Genomic DNA, 9,725 nt, shown 5'->3' with positions numbered 1-9,725 from the left:
GCCCTTTCCCCTCCGTGCTCTCTCTCTCTGTTCCTCCCCTGCTTTCACTGTCTCTCAAAAATAAACATTAAAAAAAAAAAAAACAATTTCTTAGACCAGTGCTTCCCCATATGAGGGGAAGGCACATCACAAGACACATAGGAAATGGGAAAGTTTGCTCAGAACTACACCACTGGAGGCAATTCACCTGGTTAGGTAGACCTACACATTCTAACCCCAGAACAGCTCCATTTTTCCTGCCTTGTAGAAAAAACTCCACCAGAAAAAGAAAGTTATTTGAAAAATTATTTCTTTGGTTCTAGAGCCACTGAAATTGATTTCAAAAAATATAAGCAAGCTTAGAGATTAGATAGCTCATTATAGCAATGCTTCTTAACTTACTCTGTGCATCCAGCAGGAGTTTTAAAAAACACAGAGGCGTGGGCTCTACTCTAAGTGATTCTAAGTCATTCATGGTGTGTTTGGGCATTTAGAATTGTTTACAACCTCCCATACTGATTCTCACATTTACACAAATTTGAGGAACACTGAATTGGAGAGAACTACTGGCCAGACAGAAAAAATCCTGTAACAAGATTCAGTTGAACCCCAGATATGGTTGTTACAAGAACCTTGTATAGGTCCTAATTTTCTTATTCATAACACAGTGTCAGGAACATTTGCAGATTGTTTTGAGTTTTCCAAACCAAGGAATTTTATGTGGGAAAAAAACCAAAGTGGTCAGTAATAAGATTTGGAGGCAACAGTGTGGGAAAAGAGCCTTGACTTTTCTTTCTTAAGGAGACAGAAAAACTGAATGCAACAAGAAACAAATTGTTGAGAATTGGGTGTTCTGAGACTTATTATCTGTTACTTCCTCTCATTCTCTCAGACACCCATTAGTGAAAGTCAAGGAATCAAGATCAGTCAAAAATGGAAACTAAGAGAACAGACAGTACAAAGCTAGAGACCTCAAGATAGAGGGAAAAAAATGCAAGTCAAGAGAGGCATGGAAGAGAAAATCTACAACCACGATGTGGTTTGCTGGCTTTGTGTCCTAGAAACCTAGGATTTCTGGCAAGAAAAAATTTATACAAGTAGCAAAGAGAGAGAAAATCTGTTGAGACTTCTGAAAGATGAGAAAAACTAGCTGTGACACTAGAAACAAAAGATGCATGCTCATAGTTACTTTACAGTTGGAAAGCATCTGAAGTATGCATTGGCTGAAATACTGACTACTGAATGAACACTTTGATGGACCAGATGTTGCAATAGATATTTCACATATATTAGCTCTACTATGTGTATGTGTTTATAACCATCCTTTACTTATTCTATCTTAAAGTTTTTTAATTTCAGTTCCTACAAAGTATTGTTGGTATTATACAAAAGAAGAAATTGAAGGTTGAAGAAACTAGGTATCAATGCCTCATAAACAGATTGAAAAATGGAAGCTATTTCAATTGCATTCTGTCTCCAACATCTGATATCTTTCCATAACACCTAAGAATGTTTAAGAATTAAAGCATTTTTCATAGCATTAGATCAGTGATAAACACATATATTATTTTGGGAACTGCAGCAACAGGAAGAAAAGTCCAAAGATTTTTTTAAAATTCTCTTTGAAATAAAAAGTTTGTTATACAAGCAATAAAAAATTATGATGTAAGAAAAATCTGAGCTAAAGTTGTCAGGTTTGGATCTAAGAAAATAAAGGTGGAATAAAATTGTGGCAATAAAAGAAGGGATAAGCCCATATCAGGTAAAGAGTAAAAAAGCCACATTTTCTGAATCCAGAAATAAATTGAATATAATATGTAGTAAATAAAAATATCACAGATCTTTTCAAAACAAGCTCACTACTATTCTTATCATGGGGGAAAAGCAGGGATAAAATTATATAATGTGTGTTTTAGAAAAGTAGTTCACCTGTTCAAGTTGCCTAAGACCATGCAATGAAAAAGACTGAGAGAAAGGTACACATGCTCAGGGCTGAGAATATAGGATGGGAAAGAATGAACAGAACAGGTGAAATTTGCTCCAATAAATTCCAGATCAACTTCTGTGGGAAAGGAAAGTCTCAAGAGGAGATTTTTAGAAAGGGATGGGAGAACTTAAAAACAGTGATTGGTTTATGGAATTGAGTTGGGGAAAATGAGAAGACAGACAGGTAATTTCAGCAGGAACACGAAGATTATCTGGTGAAGACAGAGAGAAGATTAGTTTCAGAGGAAAAGAGGGACCAATACTTCTTTTAGGAAAAATCTGGATGAAAACCTCAAAAAAAACTAAAATCATCACAAAGGGAGAAAACAGGCAGAATGATTTTTCTCTTTTCTACCGTAAAGTCCTGTTATCCTAATACATGGGCTGTGCTATGTATCAATTAGTAAACACAGGAGCCCATTTGGAGCACTTATACTGGTGCCCACAGAAAGATTACGGTGAAGCTTGATTTTTCACACACTATCAATTTTCACTGAATAAACAACAAATAAAGGATACTTAGGCTAGAAGATTATTATGTGTCTAATTCTTCCAAAAAGAAAAAAAAGTTACTTGAGGATATGACGGGTTCCTTTCCAGTATGTGGACTATAATAGTTGAAGCAGGAGGAGGGTTCAAAAAAGGAGAAAAGGCAGAAGTAACCCTGTGGGAATCCAAATATTACAAATGTTTACAGCAGTTCAAAGAAATGAAATGTATTTACTCAAAAACAAAGTCACCCAGTAATTCTGAGAATATGAGCGTAAGCATGAGAAAAATACTATTTTTCTAAACACACAATGGCAATGGCTTTTTTATTCCAAAGTTGAGAAGTCTGACAGAGTTCTATAGCATAAAGACTGAAAAAAATCTCCATGAGTAAACATTTTAAGCCATGAAAAATAAAAAACTAAGTAAAATTAAATTAAAGCAGAAAACCCAGAGGCTTTGTGGAACCAAACAAAAATTAGAAAACCTCACCCATTTAACAGATTACACACATAGAATTTAAAAAGTGGGAAATCAGAGAAAATAGATTAGAAAATTCTTAATGAATACAGTCATGGCAATTAAAGGAATATGATTGGACAAAAATACATGCTGTATGTACCAAAACTTTACACTGACAAAGAAGAGTGGTAGGTGCTCTGAAGCAACAGGAAATAGCTGACTGAACTCTAAAGGTAAAAAAAAATCATAAAATAACATAAAGGAAGTAAAAACATATTTAAATGTTATCAATATTTTTTTAAGTTTTTTTTTTTTTTTTTTTTTTTGAGAGTGTGTGTGGGTGTGCATGGGAGGGACAGAGAATCCCAAACAGGCTCCACACTGTCAGCACAGAGCCCAACACGATCTGAGCTGAAACCAAGAGTCTGATGTTTAACTACTGAGCCACCTAGGCAACCCTAGAAGTAATCAACCTACTAGATGATTTCCTATTCAGGATTTTACAAAATTACCTTCACCTAAAAGACTGTGAATATGTTGATATGATAGCATCTCAATGTATCCTTAAGTTGGATATAGAAAAAAGTAAACACTGCTAAACTGAGAGTTAACAGGTTGCTCTCTTAGCTCCTTGCAGTCCATAGAAATTCATGGAATCTCAAGATCATTTAATAAAAATACTTAACAAAATTGAGAATAGTATAAACATGCATAATAAATGGGGAAATCCATTCACAGCAAATCCAGTCATGGCTTGTGCAGTGGATGTTTCTCTAAAAATAACCAAAAGATGTAGAGTCTATCAGAGATATCACCCACGGGATATAAGGGCAAAACTCAAAACTACAAAAATGGACAAGAAGTAAATACAATTGAAGTGAAGACGAAAGCAGTGGCAGAGCCAAAAAGGATTATTTATTGTCCTTTGTGGCAGAAAAGAAATGAAAATAAGTGAATTATTAGGGGAAATACATTTATGAATGATTTACTAGCTGATAGAAAATTACAATATGGTTCTGGTAAACTTTTCTTCTATACCAATCATTGGCAGTACCTATCAATAGGATCCATAATAACCGTATTCAAAAACAGGGTCCACCTGACCAGAGGTGCTTGTGTATCTCTAAGTAGAGAAAGGCAAATTAAGCAAAATCAATACAGACGAGTTCAGTGTTTCTATATGAAAAAAGAAGAGCAGAGGATGATAGTATTGTAGATCCTGCTTCAGATTCTACTCACCAGTTTTGAAAGGTGAGTACAAAGATTTTTCATACAAGAGAAAACATTTTAACATAAAAAAAAGTAACAGACAGAAGTGAAAAAGATGACGTCGTTGAGGACACAGCCTGAGGATTTAGAGATACAGCAAAGGTCTATACAGAGAAATCTTGGAGGAGTGCCATTACCAAGAGGGGAGCACTGGTCATTCCTGACTTCATTCCTCCTCACATGAAAAACAGCTTACTACTCATGAACAAGACACTGATGAGAGAATCCTTGAATATGGGGGTGATGTTGAAGCACCCCTGCACCTCACAGGCCAAATCAGACTGCATCAGAAGGGTAACTGCAGCAGCCACACACTCACTGCATTGTCCCTTACCTATGGCAGCACAGAGAGGTTCTTCCTGAGGCTCTGGCTCCTCCAGTGAGAAAAGAGAACCTAGGAGGAACAACCAGCACCTCTCCCCAGCATTGTGGATCACTTTGAAGTAACCCCCACTCTTAGCACATCCTACAGGGACTTCCGAGGAATCTGGAGGTCCCAGCCACTGGGAATCTGACAGGGACAAATGAGGGAAGAGGGGCTTATAACAACCAGCACATGGATCTTGAGAGACTGAGTTTACATCTGCAGTGCCCAAGTAGTAATCCCAACCAGTGGTTATGTTCATCTGTAGGACCAAGTGGGGATGCATTCTGATGAGGGAACTTGGCAGTTTGCAGATCTGACTGGTTTGGATGCTCAAATGAAGAATTTTGCTGGCTAGCCCACACCCAGCTGAGGATCTGAGTCATAGCCCCACCTGCTGTGGAGGGTGTCTCCTCGCCTATTCTGATTAGCGGGCTGGCAAGAACACCTGGAAGCTGTTCAGCCCAGCGGTACTCCAGGAGAGAAGCAGGCAAGCAGGGCTGACCATTCCCTGAGCAAAGCCAGTAGAAGGCATGGAGGGCATCTATGTTAAGCACACACTGGGGGATTAATTTACAGCCAAGGGTGAGGGTAGCTCCCAAACCCTCCCAGGTGGAAAGCCTGCTTGGGAAATGAACAGTTACCTGTTATGGCCTGTCCCCTTGCCACCCAGGCAAGGGACTGAGACATAGCCTTACACACTATGGTTCCTGCACCCATCTGACCAGAAGGGCTGGCAAAAACACCTAGATGTTGTAGAGACCGCTGGCATGTAGGGTGAGAGAAGGGTAGGCAGAAATGACAGTTTGCAAAACAAAGCCAGAGACCTGTTTAGCAGAGAACTTGGGGTGTGGGTCAGCTTGAAATAAGAATATGAATCTTTACTGGCTTTAGAGCTGCTTCTCCCATTGTGCCCAGGTAGAGAAACTAATTCATAGTCCCCATTTATTACTGAATACAGTCTGCAGTTTGCCCAAACAGAGGACCCAACCAGAGCACATGGGAAGTTACACAAGCCATCTAATAGCCCTGCTTACAATGGCACCTGAACAGCAAACACAATGTGTGATTTTCCCCATCTGTAGAGCAAAACTGATGGCCTCATGTGGCCAAGGAATCCATGGCACATACTTGCCTGATGTGGGTTACCAAACAACAATCTGTACAGGGTTGTCCTGCTTCCCTGCCAGGGGAGGTTAGCTAATTCATAGCCCCATCTGTTACCGAATATAGTACCTAGTCCTGACTATCTAGTAAGTGTGAGCAGAGCATCCAGGAAATTGTGAAGCCATCCTACAGCCTCACTTGGGTAGGGAATCAAGCCAGCAGTCACATTCAACTCTTTTCAGCCAGTGGAACAACCACCTATCCCCACCCTCAGAGTTTGAACCAATTATCTCATCCCAAAAGAGACCACAATAGGGGCACCTGGGTGGCTCAGTCAGTTAAGCAACCGACTTTGCCTCAGGTCATGATCATGAGATCATGGGTTCACAGGTTGAAGCCCCACGTCAGGCTCTGTGCTGACAGCTCAGAGCCTGGAGCCTGCTTCAGATTCTGTGTTTTCCTCTCTCTCTGACCCACCTCTGCACACACTGTTTCTCTCTCTCTCTCTCTCTCTCTCTCTCTCTCTCTCTCAGAAATAAATAAAATATTTAAAAAAATTTTAAAAACCCAAAAATACAAAATAGACCACAATAATAGGCAACACTTGCTTAAGACCATTACCAGAAGACACAGCCAGAAATCCAAACTGAACTGACCGGTCAAAATCTTTCTCTGCCAAAGGAAACATGTAAAGTCTGGTAGATAAATTATATTACCCAAATGTGCAAATACTAACATTAGGAATCAAGGATCCCACACACATACACAGAAGAAAATATGACCACCAAAGAAAACTAAGAAAGCTCCAATAACTGATCCTAAAGAAAAATAGATCTATGTGCTGTCAGAGAAAGAAGTCAGAATAATTGTCTTAAGGAAGTTTAGCGGAATATAAGAAAACATAGACAACTAAACAAAATTTGAACAAGTTCAAAGAAACAGCAACCATCAAAAACATACATATATAAATACATAAATGAATAAATAAAACAAATCCTAGAGGTAAAAAAATAACTGAATTGGGGGCGCCTGGGTGGCTTAGTCGGTTAAGCGTCCGACTTTCGCTTGGGTCGTGATCTCGCGGTTCGTGGGTTCGAGCCCCACGTCGGGCTCTGTGCTGACTGCCAGCTCAGAGCCTGGAGCCTATTTCAGAGTCTGTGTCTCCCTCTCTCTCTGACCCTCCCCTGTTCACGCTGTCTCTCTCTCTCTCTCCTAGAAATAAATAAAAATATTAAAAAAAATAATAACTGAATTGAAGAATTCAATAGAGAGTTTCAAAAGTAGACAAGAAAAATCTCAAATAAACAATGTAACCTTATACCCAAAGTAACTAGAAAAAGAAAACCCAAAGTCAGTAGAAGGAAGGAAATAATAAAAATTAGAGCAGAAATATAGACTAAGTAAACAATAGTACAGATCATTGAAACCAGGAGTCACTGGTTATTTGCAAAGTTAAGCAAAACTGATAAACCTTTACACAGACTCATCAAAACGAGAGTGATAGAGAGAAGATGCAAAATCTGAAATTAAAGAGGATAAGTAACAATCAATACCATAGGAATACAAAGGATTTTAAGAGAATATTAAGAAAAATTTTATGCTAACAAATTGGACAGGCTGGAAGAAATAGATAAAGTTCTAGAAGCCTATAAACTCCCAAGACTGAATCAGGTAGAAATAGAACGTTTGTACAGACCAATTACTAGCAATGAAATGAAATCAACAGTCAAAAAATTTCCAGCAAGCAAAAGTCCAGGGCTAGATGGCATCACAGGTGACTTCTACCAAACACTTAAGTAAGGAGTTAACACATATTCTTCCCAAACTACTCCATAAAATAGAAGATAAAGGACAGCTTCCAAATTCATTCTATGAGGCCAACATTACCCTGATATGAAAATCAGATAAAGACACTACAAAAAAGAAAAACACAGGCCAAAAACAGATGAAAAAAAGATGCGAAACTCCTCAACAAAACATTAGCAAACCAAATCCAGCAAGACATTAAAACATTATTCCCCACAATCAAGTGGAGTTTGTTCCTAAGATGCAAGCATGTTTCAGTATTTGCAACTCAGTGTGATACATCACATCAGTAAGAGAAAGGATAAAAATAGTATTTTTTTTCAGTAGATGTAGAAAAAGCATTTGACAAAGTACAACATCCATTCATAATACAATTTCTCAACAAAGTACATTTCAAAGGAACATACCTCAACATAAAAAAGGCCATATATCAAAAAGCTGACAGCTAACATCTTACTCAATAATGAAGAAATGAGAGCTCTTCTTCTGAGATCAGGAAAAAGACAAGGATGTTTAGTCAACATAGTACTCGAAGTCCATAGCAATCAGACAAGGACAAAGAAAGGAAAGGCATGCAAATTGGTTATAAGAAGTAAAACTTTCACTATTTGCAGACGAAATAATACTATATGTAGAAAACCCTAAAGACTCTACCAAAAAACTACTAGAATTGATAATTCAATAAAGGTGCAGGATAAAAAAAAATCAATGTACAGAAAACTGTTTAATTTCTCTACATGAAAAATGAAGTACCAGAAAGAGAAATTAAGAAAACAATCCCAAAAAATAAAATCTTTTCTAGGAAAAATTTAACGAGGGACGTGAAAGACTCCTAGAAAGCAATGATGAAAGAAACTGAAGACTGAAACAAATGAAAAGATAGTCTATGCTCATGAACTGAAGAACAAATATTATTGAATTACCCAAAATTCAAATTATTATATTTACCCAAAGTCAACTTATTGCAACCTCTCAAAATACCAATGGCATTTCACACATAATGAGAATAATCCTAAAATTTGTATGAAACAACAAAAAGCTCTGAATAGACCAAGCCATCTTGAAAAACAAGAACAAAACTGGAGGAGGTATCACAATGCCAGATTTCAAAATATGCTACAAAGCTGTGGTAACCAAAACAGCATGGTATAAGCACAAAAACAGACACATAGATTAATGAAACAGAATAGAGAGCCCAGAAAGAAATCCACAATTATATGATCAATTAATCTTTGACAAAGGTGGCAAGAATATGCAATGGGGAAAAGATGGTCTCTTCAACAAATGGTGTTGGGAAAACCGACAACAACATGTGAAAGAATGAAACTGGACCATTTATCATAACATACACAACAATAAATTCAAAGTGGATTAAAGACCTAAATGTGAGATATGAAATAATCAAAGTCCCAGAAGAAAACATAGGCAATAATCTCCTTGACATCAGCCATAGAATAGAAACACTTTTCTAGTACCTGTCCTTTGGCAAGTGAAACAAAAGCACAATAAACTATTGGGACTATACCAAAATAAAAATCTTCTAAACAATGAAGGAAACCACCAACAAAACAAAAGACAACTTCCAAATGGGAGAAGCAACGTGGAAGGGAAGACATTGGAAATTATTCCATCAGAGAATAAAAAAGAAAAAAAGAATGACAAGGAGAGAGCTTGTGATAAGCACTGTGTTGTATACAAGTGATGAATCACTAAATTCTACTCCTGAAACCAGTATTACGTTGTATGTTAATGAACTAGAGTTTAAATAAAAACTTGAAACAAATGAACAAAAAGGCTATGGCAATTATAGGACACAATGAAAAGGACCAGTGTCACATTATGAAGATTCCAGAAGGAGAGAAGAAAGAAAGGGGGACAGAAAGCAAATTTACAGCCATAATGGCTAAAAAGTTCCTGAACCTGGGGAAAGAAATGGACCTCCAGATCCGTGAGGCCCAAAAGTCTCCAAAGTTGAACCTGATGGAGCTGGTTATCCAGCATATTAGAATGATTACAAATAATTAAAAATTACAAATAATTAAAAGTACATGTCTGTGACATTAAATGTTTAGATCAATATTAAATTACCATTGTTGTTAAGATACAGAAATTAATTTTAAAATTGTGTCCTTAAAAAAACACCAGGAAAGACTTCCTTCTTTCCTGAATGGACCAGGCATTTCTACTTCCACTAATATAAAAAGACCTAACTTGTACCCTAAAAACAAAAACCTGAAAAATCTCCAAAATCATGTTTTCTTGA

At 37.3% G+C, this 9,725-nt stretch overlaps 1 non-coding gene across 1 annotated transcript; it reads left to right on the top strand.

Moving 5' to 3' along the window:
* Positions 1-6,683: 6,683 nt before the first annotated feature.
* TRNAE-UUC lies at positions 6,684-6,768 on the top strand. Its single transcript has one exon. It is a non-coding gene; the product is annotated as a tRNA-Glu (tRNA).
* Positions 6,769-9,725: the final 2,957 nt, after the last annotated feature.

The sequence above is a fragment of the Hyaena hyaena genome, unplaced genomic scaffold (assembly GCF_003009895.1).
Source record: "Hyaena hyaena isolate Hyena2069 unplaced genomic scaffold, ASM300989v1 scaffold_479, whole genome shotgun sequence".
NCBI classification, from domain to species: Eukaryota; Metazoa; Chordata; class Mammalia; order Carnivora; family Hyaenidae; genus Hyaena; species Hyaena hyaena.
The sequence above is the reverse complement of the archived record's forward strand: the minus strand, read 5'-3'. Positions and strand labels throughout refer to the sequence as shown.